The 13,795-nt window shown below is 39.6% G+C and overlaps 1 protein-coding gene across 1 annotated transcript in view; it reads left to right on the plus strand.

The window, feature by feature from the left end:
• The window catches only part of LOC117222786 (uncharacterized), a 149,851-nt gene that overhangs the window by 1,421 nt on the left and 134,635 nt on the right, over window positions 1–13,795 (plus strand). The window lies entirely within an intron of this gene.

Below are 13,795 nucleotides of genomic sequence, written 5' to 3' on the forward strand. Positions count from 1 at the left end.
GGGCCGTTGGGGGTGTCCGCGATCGAGAGATCATCCCGTTAACACTTAGCCAACCGAATGGGGAGATCTCCCCGTTTTAAATTCAGTATATAATAAAAATTATTTTATTTTATATATAAAAATTCAATATAAAAATGATTGCTTAATTTTATGAAGATTTGCGAAAAGTACGAATGCCGATGAAGTAATCGAGGCCATGTAAGTTTGTTTCGTAACTTTTGTTTGATCGAATGAAATATGTTAATTTTATGAAAATTTTTGAGCTTTCCAGCGCGGTCGTGTAAGTGTTAACAGGTTAAATTCCCACGAATTGAACTCGGGCGCTACCAGTTGGGCGTCCTCCTTCGCGTTTCGAGTCTATTGCGCAATTGTTGCAACTTTTTTACGTAGCAGATCTTGGTCGTAATTGCAGGCTCGCGACCGTCGGAACTGTTTTAAGAATTTTCCAACGAGTATCGGCGCTTTGTTCGATCAGGTTCCACGAGTTAAAGTAATTCGCGAATGTGGGGGAGGGTTGCATATATATATTCGGACTCTGAAGCGTACGTCGTCAATTTATACTCGAACTGCGCACCATGCGTTTATAGCACGGAAAACCTCCGACATTCAAACGAAGTGATTTTCTCATCGACAACTATCGAATTATCTAAAACTACCGGCTCGAGGCTATATTACAAATGCAGAGATTTAGGAATTCACATCTTGGCTGTAGTTAATTATGCCTCGAGGGTTCTCTTGGTTTCATACTATGCTTTGCCTTTGGCTTTTATTGAGATGAATATTAGTGAGTCTAATTTTCTTGTATAAAACGTCCTGCTGCATTGTGTTTAATATATTTTTATCTCTCTCTCTCTCTCTCTCTCTCTGTACTATTATTGTTACTATTGTACTATATTACAAATACAGAGATTTAGGAATTCACATCTTGGCTATAGCTAATTATGCCTCGAGGGTTCTCTTGATTTCATACTACGCTTTGCCTCTGGCTTTTATTGAGATGAACATTAGTGTGTCCAATTTTCTTGTATAAAACGTCCTGCTGCATTGTGTTTAATGTATTTTTATATATGAGCCGTTTATTTTGAAAGTGGCATAAGTCACTTTACCGTAATGAAAAGTGGTGATTTTTTTTAATGTTTATACGAAATTATTTATACTGAGAAAAACATCAGTATCCTGAGATAACAAATACAAGTAAATCTTCTCGAAAGTTAGCATCCATATTTTTAAACGTGTTCAAAAGCAAACCCTTAAATATATCGACTTAAAAACAAAGTGACTTATGCCACATTCAAAATAAACGGCTCATATCTCTCTCTCTCTCTCTCTCTCTCTGTACTATTATTGTTAATGTGCATAAAGGGCAACATGCCCTTTAATAAATAAATGATAAATATTATGCCGCAACGACACTCGTCGAGCAGTCCTGCAGGTGGTAAAAAATATTTTTAAAAAAATCCATACGAGTATTTTTAACCGATAAAATAAGAAATCACTGCTCGACGAGTTCTATTGCTATTGCAAGTGTTCGAGCTTCGTTTACCGCCGTTTTAATCCACGAGCGAACGATCAGAAACATGAATCTGTCTCTACGGTATTTAAACGGGCTCGTTTGTGTTTATCGTATGATAATGTCTAGGCATTTAGAGTTGCATGTTGTTGATTACAATATGGCCGTTTAAATGAAGCGAAGCGAAATAAAGGGAATATCGGAAAATACTCCGCGCAAAATAGAGGGGCGAGTTATAATGAAACGCGAGCGAGACACAAGAACTTTCACGGAAATTAAATAGAGATTCTTTTCATGTTTCCTGGAATAGACACCTTAGTTAGAGCGGGACCGGACTTTATCGTTGACATTACAAACTACTCCTACGACAGTGTAAATCAGGGGTGTCAAACTCGCGGCCTGCGAGACTAAGCCTTAGTGCGAAACGGACTCCATTTCGGCCAATTACAATTTTACATTTTCGCGCGTACAATTTAAAATGATCCGTATAATTCATAAATAATATATATATATAATATTAATAATATAATATTATATATTATTATACATTATTATATTATATATATAATATTATATTACTATAATATTATATTATATTATATTATATTATATTATAATATTATAATATTATAAATATTATTATATATATATAATTTTGTATGCTGGTTTCATTTCTAATTCACATTTCTATTTTATTTTTACTTTGCGTCGGATATATTGACTGGGCCGCAAAAATGTTCATCTCGGGCCGCATGCTATACTATAATATTATATTATATATAATATTAATAATATAATATTATATATTATTATACATTATTATATTATATATATAATATTATATTACTATTATTATATTACTATAATATTATATTATATTATATTATAATATTATAAATATTATTATATATATATATATATATATATATAATTTTGTATGCTGGTTTCATTTCTAATTCACATTTCTACTTTATTTTTACTTTACGTCGGATATATTGACTGAGCCGCAAAAACGTCCATCTCGGGCCTTATGCGGCATGCGGGCCGCGAGTTTGACACCCCTGTTGTAAATCGACTGTTCACAAATTAGAGAACGCGAACGACGCGCGACAAGCATGAAATAAAAATACGAGACGCGATGCGACCGTTCGTTGCGCGAAATGGCACGTACAAATTTTGCGAACGTATCGACGAAAGGTAGGCAACGCGAGAGTTGGGAACAACATTCTCCCTGCAAAGTGGGTCGCACTCTGAAAAAGTATGGGAACCGCTGGCCTATAGGAAACGGATCCTCCTCGCGTTTCGCTGCGATCATCGAAAAATTTCCATCCCAGACAAACGTAGTCTCGCGTTTCAAGTGGAATTGAGAATTGCAAATGGCTCGACCGTTAAATCGAGCGTGGATAGTTAATATCGAGAGCGGCGGCAAGCGGGCAGAGCGCGCGCGTAACTATGGATGAGAGAGCATCGTCGAAAGGAACGCGTCGCGTCGCGCGGTCTTCGTCGAGCGACTCGTTCGCGTTCGACGAGTGTTGTCTTTTATTGCGTCTCTCCGTAGTCTAGACGCTAATTGACAAAGGACGAACCGCCGTCCGGCGAAAAATAGATCTTTCTGGAGCGCGGATCATCGTTTGAAGGGGAAACGTGTACGTCGCCGGCGCGGATCGTCCACGGATTTGATCGAATCGCAATAGGAGCAAAAAAGGCAACCGTGCACACGTTGCGTATATGCTCTCTGCGCGTAACACGATCCAACGCTCGGACAACCGGTCGTGTGTCGCTTTGATATTGCGTAACGGCGTTCGCGCGACCACGGAACAATAATAATGAGACGGTGTTACGAATTTAACCTGTTAACCCTTAACGTGCCAATTTTATTTATCTCGAGAAGCGAAGATAGCAAAAGAACTTACTGAAATGTGACGTAACGACCGTGAACGCTCGTTTCTGTGGCATCAATTACAGCAAGATAAGAGCAATGGTAATGCCGAGATAAGAGGACAACGGCGACGAATCATTAATACGATCTTAGTGGACATTGAAAGTGACTAACGTGTGTTGCTTTATGAAAGAAGGATTATTTAGACTTTTTGCTATTTTTGTTATATAATAAGCTTTATCGGTATATTTACGGATTACAAGTAATTCCCTCTCTTTGCGTCTTCTTACTGCCTCTGTAACTTCGCTGGAATTTAATTCTATTACTTCTACTTACATCAGTGATCGCTGTTTATCAAAATACCGTAAAATATAGATAGAACAATGGTAATACTGAGATAAGAGGACAACGGCGACGAATTATTAACACGATCTTAGTGGACGCTAAAAGTGACTAACGTGTGTTGCTTTATGAAAGAAGGCTTATTTAGACTTTTTGCTATTTTTGTTATATAATAAGCTTTATCGGTATACTTACGGATTACAAGTGATTCCCTCTCTTTGCGTCTTCTTACTGCCTCTGTAACTTCGCTGGGACTTAATTCTATTGCGACTACTTACATCACACACAAACACAGTGATCTCTATTTATCAAAATACCGTAAAATATAGACAGAGCAATGGTAATACTGAGATAAGAGGACAACGGCGTCGAATTATTAACCTTTTGCACTCGAGTGGCTTCTCTGAGGCGACGCTGAAAATTGCTACACTATTTTCAAAATAATTTCCGCATTATTAAATTTGTCTACATTCGATATATTGTCAAATAATAGAAGTATTTTTATAAGAACGCACGTTCAATTACGTATGCATCAAATAAAACCAATCATATCAAATGGAAATATTGTAGGTTGAAACAAATGTCTTCATTTTTGAGTTAGAATAGTCTCAAGTGCAAAGGGTTAATACGATCTTAGTGGACATTAAAAGTTGCTTTATAAAAGAAGGCTTATTTAGACTTTTTGCTATTTTCGTTATATAATAAGCTTTATCGGCGTACTTACGGATTACAAGTGATATTCCCTCTCTTTACATCTTCTTACTGTCTCTGTAACTTCGCTGGAATTTAATTCTATTGCGACTACTTACATCAGTGATCGCTGTTTATCGAAATACCATCAAATAAAATACAATAAGATAAGATAAAATAAAATAAAATTAGCAATTTATAAGCATAGGATATGTAAGATTTAAAAATATAAAATTATACTATAATTCAACGCGCTCTTTATTGAGCGTGATATATATAATATAATATATAATATAATAATATATATAACAATATATAATATAATAATATATATAACAATATATATATTAAATATATATATTATATAAATATATATTATTTATATTATATTATATTATATTTTTATATATTATTTATATTTATTTATATATTTATATTATATTAAATTATATATATATTCAAAATGTAAATATTATATATTCAACCATTTTCAAACAGTCTTTTATAGCTTCGACGATTTTGGAATAAAAAGCGCGGAGCCGGTGAATTTTGACCGGCGCGACGGTAGGCTCCGTGTTAAAAAAAAAGAAAAAAAACGGATTCCCCGACGATTGGGCTCGCCGACCCGGTTAGCGGTTGAATCCGTATCGCGTCGGGGTTGCCCCGACGGTCCCAGTTTCTGTAATTCGCTCGGGAAACGTGTGCTCGGCGAATCGGTCAGGAGGAAAGGTAGCACCTCGGCGGCCGACCGTGCTTAATTAAGAAATTACGCGAGGAGAGTAATAACTTGTCCCGCGCGAAGTGCCGCGCGGCTCGCTCCCGGAGACACGTACACGCCGCGCCGCTTGAGAAAAAGAAAAAGAGCCGAGACTTTTTCGGGGAAGAGAAACTGGGCCCGCGCAAGCCCGTTGAACAGGAAGTCCGGCTTGATCGGTGTAAAGTTACGCACGAAATTATGTCGTGGGAAGTCCTTTTTTCCCCCCCGTTGTTTGTCGAGTCGCTCCACCTGTAAACCAGTTTTCGGTGGAAGCCGGTATTAGTAGGCTAATTGCCGTCCGTCCGAGTCGTCAGGGACGACTTCTAATACCAATACGCGCGCGTCTTCTTCGAGCGGGTCGCTCCAGATACCGACGCGACCGGCCCGCCCGCGGCTAATAAGTTTAGGAATCTGTTAGGCGATTTCGCGTTCTGTGCCGCGCGAATCCTCGGCCGTTCGCGTGCCCGCGGTGTTTCGCCGGAGCCGCCTAATCCGCTCGGCCCGCAGCTAACAGTTTTATAAAATTATCACCGGCTTGCGTAACCCAGGCTCGAGGCTCGATCGACCGTAACCGTTGCCTCTGCGGACGGACGCAGAAGTCCCGCCTTGTTTTGCCACGTTTCGCCTCGCTCCGACTCGGCCTCGCGTTTCTTGCCACGCGGACCTTTGCCTAGATCGCTTCGCTCGCTCTCGTGACCCATCCAAATTGGATAATAAAACTGTAACGGCCGAGCGCGTGTGGACACCAGCGCCAGAAAGAGTCCGTGCTCGCTGCGGCGGCCCCCCTCTACTGGACGCATTTTTCCCCTCCCTCGACCCTTAACCGGCCGCGCAAACAGAATTACACAATTAGGCGCTTGGGATCGCCGGCAACCCCATATCCATTTGTCAGTGCGGATTTTAATGACAAAAATGAGGAGCTGCGAATGTAAACCTTTCGTCGCTACTACTTGAAGGTCCGCTGTTAGGTTAGGATGGTTGCATTTTTGTAAATGAACATTTTAATTTACCGAGTGGAATTATTTTGTCTAGTCAAGGAAAAGGAATCATAAGGAATAAAGTGTAAGTGTTATTGTCAGAATTATCTCGTGTTGTAGATGAAATGAGGAGCTACAAATATAAACCTTTCGTCACCTTCTACTTGAAGGTCCGCTGCTAGGTTAGGATGGCCGCGTTTTTCTAAATGAACATTTTAATTTACCGAGTGGAATTATTTTATGTCTAGTCAAAGAGAAAGAATCATAAAGAATAAACTGTAAATGTTAGTATCGAAATTATCTTTTCATCTGCTTCTCATTGCGCATAAAATAATCTACAACAATGTTGGAGATGAAATGAGGAGCTACAAATATAAACCTTTCGTCACCTTCTACTTGAAGATCCGCTGCTAGGTTAGGATGGCCGCATTTTTCTAAATGAACATTTCAATTTACCGAGTGGAATTATTTTATGTCTAGTCAAAGAGAAAGAATCATAAAGAATAAACTGTAAGTGTTATTGTCGCGAAATGATCTTTTTATCTGCTTCTCATTGCGCATAAAATAATCTACAACAGTGTTGTATCTCAAACACAGAACGCGATACAAATTCTAATATATAGCAATTCGAATAAATCAACAGCGTTTTGGAGGTTAAACGATAGAATTTTTAACTTGCGAAAGAGTGTGGGGGAGGAGGAGGGAGTTGGTCAACAGTGAATTCGTGGAACTAGTTCGATTCGTTCCTCTTCGCCACTCGTTCCCACAGTCCGCTGACGATGATGCAACGATCGTTTAGGAAGCGAGCGTAACGCACGTTTCGCACGCGCGTAGCCCAAACACGTCGATCGTGTGTTCCTTGCGCGGGTCGCCGTCTATCGAGACTGCGGACTCAAAGGCAATGGAAATTAATGAATCACGAGTAGCTGCAGCATCATTTCCTTGCGAACACTCCAGCGCCCCGAACCTGTTACCGCAGGGGTGTCAAACTCGCAGCCCGGGATGAACATTTTTGCGGCCCAGTCAATATATCCGACGCAAAGTAAAAATAAAATAGAAATGTGAATGAGATATTTTGAAAGTAGTCTCGGCCAATAAAATTTCTTTGGAAATAGGAAAGATAGTATCAGAGAAGAGATATCAAGTATCAGGACGTAAACAATAATTTAACTTTATATATGTTTATTACAATGTACTAGTCAAAATAAAAATATTTGTTTCTATGAACATTGATTTCTTTTTTGCGGTCCACCTAAAGTTAAGCATTGTTTATTTGACCCAAGTTAGCTTTTGAGTTTGACACCCCTGTGTTACAGGATCCCGGGAACACGAAACGTGGAAACACGTGTACATCGGATACTTTTTGCTTCAATCCGTGATTTCTATTTAATTATATTCCTTGATATCTCTGCGCAACGGAGATAAGGTAACAGTATTTATTATCGGACCGTTTCAGAGATTGCAAGATTATCATCGATTTTATTGCAACTGGAAAGTGTTATTGTCGCAATTCTATACTATTGTTCGATCGATCGTTGTCTCTAAATAACGCAACGAAGTTTGAAATATTTATTTAATGCGAATGAAAAACAACACAAGTGAGCTAGTAAAATAGGCGCATCCATTCATTATGGAACACCGTTAAAAATTTGGATGATGATAAAATTGAATAGTATGGGATTAATATTTTGCTTAGAAACGCTCGTATTTGAATAAATATTTTTGTTTACAACTGGTTGCTACATGACAGTATTTTGTGGGAGTGAATTTATAAAGAACAATGTTTAAAGATATTATCTTTTATTGTATTGGGTTGGCAACTAAGTAATTGCCGATTTCAGTTATAGATGTCTCTCACTCCCATTTTTATGATATCCGTAAATGTTATATTATAAAATTATTATTATTATTATTATATTATTATTATTATTATTATTATTATTATTATTATTATTATTCAGTTATAGATGTCTCTCACTCCCATTTTAATGATGATGACGCTGTAAAATCTCACTTAACTCAGTTTTTGGCCGAAAACGATTAGACTTTCTACGAGCGTGGAATTTTCAAGTTGTCAAAGAGATGGCAAAAGGTCATCGAACAAAATGGAAAATACATTACAGACTAAACTTTATTCCAAGTAAAAAAAACTTTTCTATTTCATTGAACGAATCGGCAATTACTTAGTTGCCAATCCAATATTATTTGTGCTACTGTTACATCAAGTCACATATGAGCAGTGTTTCATAATAGGTACTATTCACATTAACGCGGTGTATTTCTTACGATAGATATGTACACAGCTCGTCTCTCTCGTCGTTATTATATTTATCTATACAGGTGCACGCGGTCGAAGAACCGGCCGGGTTAACAGGTTAAACATATCGATCCGAGCTGAAAAGATACATTTGAATGAAATTGGATGTCTGTGGTGGATAAACCGCAGTTCGTACCAACCTCTGTTCTCCGTCTCTCTCTCTCTCTCTCTCTCTCTCTCTCTCTCTCTCTCTCTCTCTCTCTGTCTCTCTGTCTCTCTCTCTCTCTCTCTCTCTCTCTCTCTCTCTCTATCTGTCTCTCTGTCTCTCTCTCTCTCTCTGTCTCTCTCTCTCTCTCTCTATCTGTCTCTCTGTCTCTCTCTCTCTCTCTGTCTCTCTCTCTCTCTCTCTCTCTCTATCTGTCTCTCTGTCTCTCTGTCTCTCTGTCTCTCTGCCTCACTCCTTGAAATCGTTCCGATAAAAGTTTAACCGTCAATTCCGAGCCGCTGCACCGTTCCACCGTCGAACCAAACGACGTAGTAACGCGTGCGTGCCGCGAGAGCCATAAACGAAGTTAGGCGAGCCTACGAAAGTTCCGTGCGTCGCGTCTCGCTATAAATCCCTACGGTCCGGAGTTGCACCGTTCCTTTCGTGGTTCTTACACTTTCAAGGCTCCGCCGCGATGCGCGCCGCGTCGTTGCCGGAAGTCTTATGCCGATACAGTCATGTTTTTTCCACGATATCGATATGGAATCGTTTATCGAGACGCGGAGGATCGGCTCGTACCATTCCCGCAGCTTTTAGTACCATTCTCGTAGCGAATAATATCCGACGGGGATCCACGTCCTCGTAGACTCTAAACTGCATTTGTTGCAGTCACGGATAAATATTAATAATAACAAGAATAATAATAGTGTATTAATGTCGACGGAAAAAATCCTTTGTTACATAGTGTACAATAAAAAATCTACAATTTTTATTTTACGATTAAAGAACTTTAAAAAGATTTAAAACGGATAAATATTAATAATAACAATAATAATAATGGTATTAATTTATATTTATTATATAATTTATATAATTTATATTTCATATTAATAATGGTATTAATGTCAACGGAAAAAATCCTTTGTTACACGGTGTACAATAAAAAATTTGAAATTTTCATTAAAAATTTTTATTTTACAATTAAAAAGATTTTAGAAAGATTTAAAACGATATATAAAGAAATTAAAATGGATTACTATAATAATGATATATGTGACACGCTACGACAATTTTGGTGCTGAAATAAGAACGAAGCGTTTAAACGAAGCAAAGGAGTTATTTAAAAAAATCATGCGAGCCGCAGACAAGGCTACGAAGTGACGAACAATTTGGGCAATTAAATTGACTGTAAAGGTAACTATCGTTGATAATTATACGCTGGCACACGGTTCTTTCTCGCTGCTATCTAGTCGCTCGCACGATTAAAAGTATTTATGCGACGGCGGGTCGGAAATAGCACGCCGAGTTATCGCGAAACACCGTTCGGAACAATGTTTTTGTCCTATTTCGGGACATCGGGATCCGGCCGCCTCATTGTTCGATGCTTCGAGAAAAAGATGACGTGCCTCGCTCGTGTCTGCAACGTTCGAGCGAATTTACTCGCACGAGTTGCGTGACGATCGCGCGAATAGCACGATCGACGGAGCACGGCGACCATGTTATACGTGATCCGAGCCGCGAGACCAACACGCGGAACATCCTCGCCGGATCGAATCCGATCTCATCTCGATCCACCGATGAATAAGCCGTCGATCGTCGATCTTATCGCGGAGCCGGCGCGGCACCGCGCGGCGATCGCGGTCGGAAACGTGCAATTGTTGCGGCGGCCAGAAACACACGGTGTATTAACTCGTCGAGGAGACTGCTAAAATTATCGCGAACGCGGAGCTGCGCTTAATAATGCGAGTTTGGGTCGGTCTGGACGCGGCGGGAAACGCGCGTTAACAACATTGGAAATTGCTGCTCGGTTATTAGGCGGTTTCGTAGTCCGCTGTGTTGACCGATTCGCGGGTACACCGGTACAGTAATGTCTCCCTAACTGACGCACAGATTGCGCATAAAAATGGACAATTTGGGAAGAGGAGATACGATTGTTCGTGCCTTGTGGCTCGTTTTTTATGGCAATCGATTGTCAACGACTGTAAAAACGAGTCGCGAGGCTCGAATAATCGCGTCTCCGCTTCCCAAATTGTCCATTTTTCTGCACCATTTTCGAGCGTCAGTAACGGAGACATTACTGTATACGAGCGTATGAATTATTTCGAATTTGATATCGATCGAATTTTAAGTCCTAAGAGACAGCACGTAAATATCGAAGGTATCGATATTTATAAGCTGTCGCTTAGTTGGCAGTTCTAGCTGGACTAGTTGTACAATTTTGATGACGAGATTCTGCTTATAGCAGTATGAAAGTGTGCAATGTTGCGCCCTTGCATCTGAGATATTACATTTTATTGAATTAGTTTATTTTATTTTTTCTTTAATGAATTATTGCACTTTGCATCTAAGGATGCCCCATAATACAGTAATGTACTATGGCATAACCTTGACGTAATCTTGCATCTGAAATATTACATTTTATCGAATTATTTTATTTTATTTCTTCTTTAATGAATTATTGCACTTTGCATCTAAGGATGCCCCATAGTACAGTAATGTACTATGGCATAACCTTGACGTAACCATGCATCTGAAATATTACATTTTATTGAATTATTTTATTTTATTTCTTATTTAATGAATTATTGCACTTTGCATCTAAGGATGCCCCATAGTACAGTAATGTCTCCCTAATTGACGCAAAAAATGGACAATTTGGAAAGAGGAGATGCGATTGTTCGAGCCTTGCAGCTCGTTTTTATAATTGTTGACAATCGATAACCATAAAAAAACGAGCTACAAGGCTCGAACAATCGTATTTCCTCTTCCCAAATTGTCCATTTTCGTGGACAATCTGAGCGTCAATTGGAGAGACATTACTGTACGTCGCACAGTGGTCGATACCAGTAGTCGTGGCACATTTAACCCCTTGCCGTACCATTTTCTTCATAATTAAAATGATAAGCACATTTTCGACTGTAATAATTTCTTCGAAAAAAAAAGAAAATTTATATTTATCGTGAGCCTACATTTATTGGGACGATTAAAATATTGATCACAAGAGGACAGAATTTTATCCCGGCTTAAAAAAACGGAATAACATTGGTATTTAATAGGATATTACTAGAAATCTGCGCCACGAGTCTGACTCGTTAAAGTACGGCGTGGGATTAAACCTTGAAAGCGCGGAAAAAAGGTTTTAGGCCATACGCCTAACTTATTCACTGTAATGAAAATTCTATCCAAACAATTGAATCGACCGTAGATCGAACGCAATCGCTCGCAAATCGAGTAAAACTTGAAGCACCGCCGATTTTCGTCCCACTTTTTCGAAAAATCGACCGCTGTGCGTTGCAGCCTGGTACAGTAATGTCTCCCTAACTGACGCTCAAGTTGTGCACAGAAATGGACAATTTGGGAAGAGGAGGTATGATTATTCGAGCCTTGCTGCTCGTTTTTATAATTGTGGACAATTTATAACTATAAAAATAAACCGCAAGGCTCGAACAATCGCATCTCCTCTTCCAAAATTGTCCATTTTCGTGGACAATCTGAGCGTCAATTGGAGAGACATTACCGTGTTTTCGGACAATCGACGCGCCTCGTTGTTCACCGTCGTGTTGGCAAACCCGTGCCACGAGCCCTAATTACCTCAATCGTCGCGATAACGCTGAATCGCATGCTCGCGACACTCGATTGACATTTTTTTTTTCAAGGACGTCCGACATTCCCGACGCGGCGCCTGCCATTTCTCTCCCCCGGCACGAGGAAATGTCGCGGATTCTTATTGCACGTGCCCGAGTGCGTGCACTTTTCCCCCTCGCCGCCGATGCGGAGATATACGAGAGGTATAAAAAGTTTTATCACAGTCGTTTCTTGCGCACGATAGTCTGCTGTAGGGTAGTCTCGCGCGCGATCGTCTCAAGGTCGTTTCGCGGACTCCTCTCGCAAAGTGCAACAGTCCCCTTTGCGTCGGTTATAAAAGGACAAAAGTTGGAATTTATTTACATACAACGGGTTCCGGATACTTTGGCGTATCAAACAAAATTATACATAACCGTCGTAGGATCGTGACATTTAAAAACGTTGAACGCCCAGCGTAAATCGGTAGAGTTTCTCCCGGCGCCACGGAGCAAACAAAAATTTACAAAACACTATAACGTATTGTCCTGAGTGTCCAGAGTCGCTCCAATTATGTTTACAATGTTTTAACGAATTCCATCGTAACTAATAAAATATTATAATATTATAGAAACAAATTTTAATATAAGTATAATTTATTAGTATAAGTGTATATATTATAATATTATATATATATAAAATATTATATTATAATATGAATTAGTATAAGACTATGAAAACATAGCCGTCACCCAGATATGGGTGACGTGGCGTTCAACGTGTTAAATTCTGAAAGTGTTCCAAGAAAGTCAGTGATCCGCATAATTTATTTACAGCAATGAAAATTCTATTTGAACGCTTCAATTGGCCATAATTGGTTCCACGAAACTCTTCTTTTGACGAGAAACGATGCCTTAGGGCAGCCCAGGAAGTATTCCAGCTGAAATCGGACAAGATGCTGCACTAGGAAAACAACCATTTAACGCCTAAAATGCAAACAGTGATTATAAATAAGTTGTTTGCATTTTAGGCGTTAAATTGTTGTTTTCTTAGTGCAGCATCTTATCCGATTTCAGCTCGAATACTTCCTGGGATGCCCTAAGGCATCGTTTCTCGTCAAGAGAAGAGTTTCGTGGAACCAACTATAGCCAATCGAATCAAATCGTAAATGATTATAAATAAGTTTACGATGCTCTAGTTGTGATAAATCGTGCCGCGATTGTATCTTGTGAGATGCACACTGTGACTCCAGTTTACTAATTTACAGTATTTACAGGCGGTGGATCCCCGTCGGGCGTGTGCAAACGATTTTCCAAGCCCATCGAACATTTCGGAAAACGATTCGAAGCGTAGCGAGAAATTGAAAAAAATAATTCGTGCGGGCGGCACACTGAATTCGACTAGACCAGGCAGACAGGCTAACCCACTGTGCTCTGGGTAAACAATTTCCGCGCGAAACGGTCGCGGCCGAGCTATATCGGTCCGGTATGCAGGTTCGTGCGCTGTACATCGTCTTTCTCCAAAGCGCGTCGGACTTGGTCTAGCCGCGATACAATCTCGAGCCAAAATACAGGGTGTCCCGAGAATGTCTCGCAATCCGGAAATGGGAGGTTCCCG

Source organism: Megalopta genalis, chromosome 1 (assembly GCF_051020955.1).
Source record: "Megalopta genalis isolate 19385.01 chromosome 1, iyMegGena1_principal, whole genome shotgun sequence".
NCBI classification, from domain to species: Eukaryota; Metazoa; Arthropoda; class Insecta; order Hymenoptera; family Halictidae; genus Megalopta; species Megalopta genalis.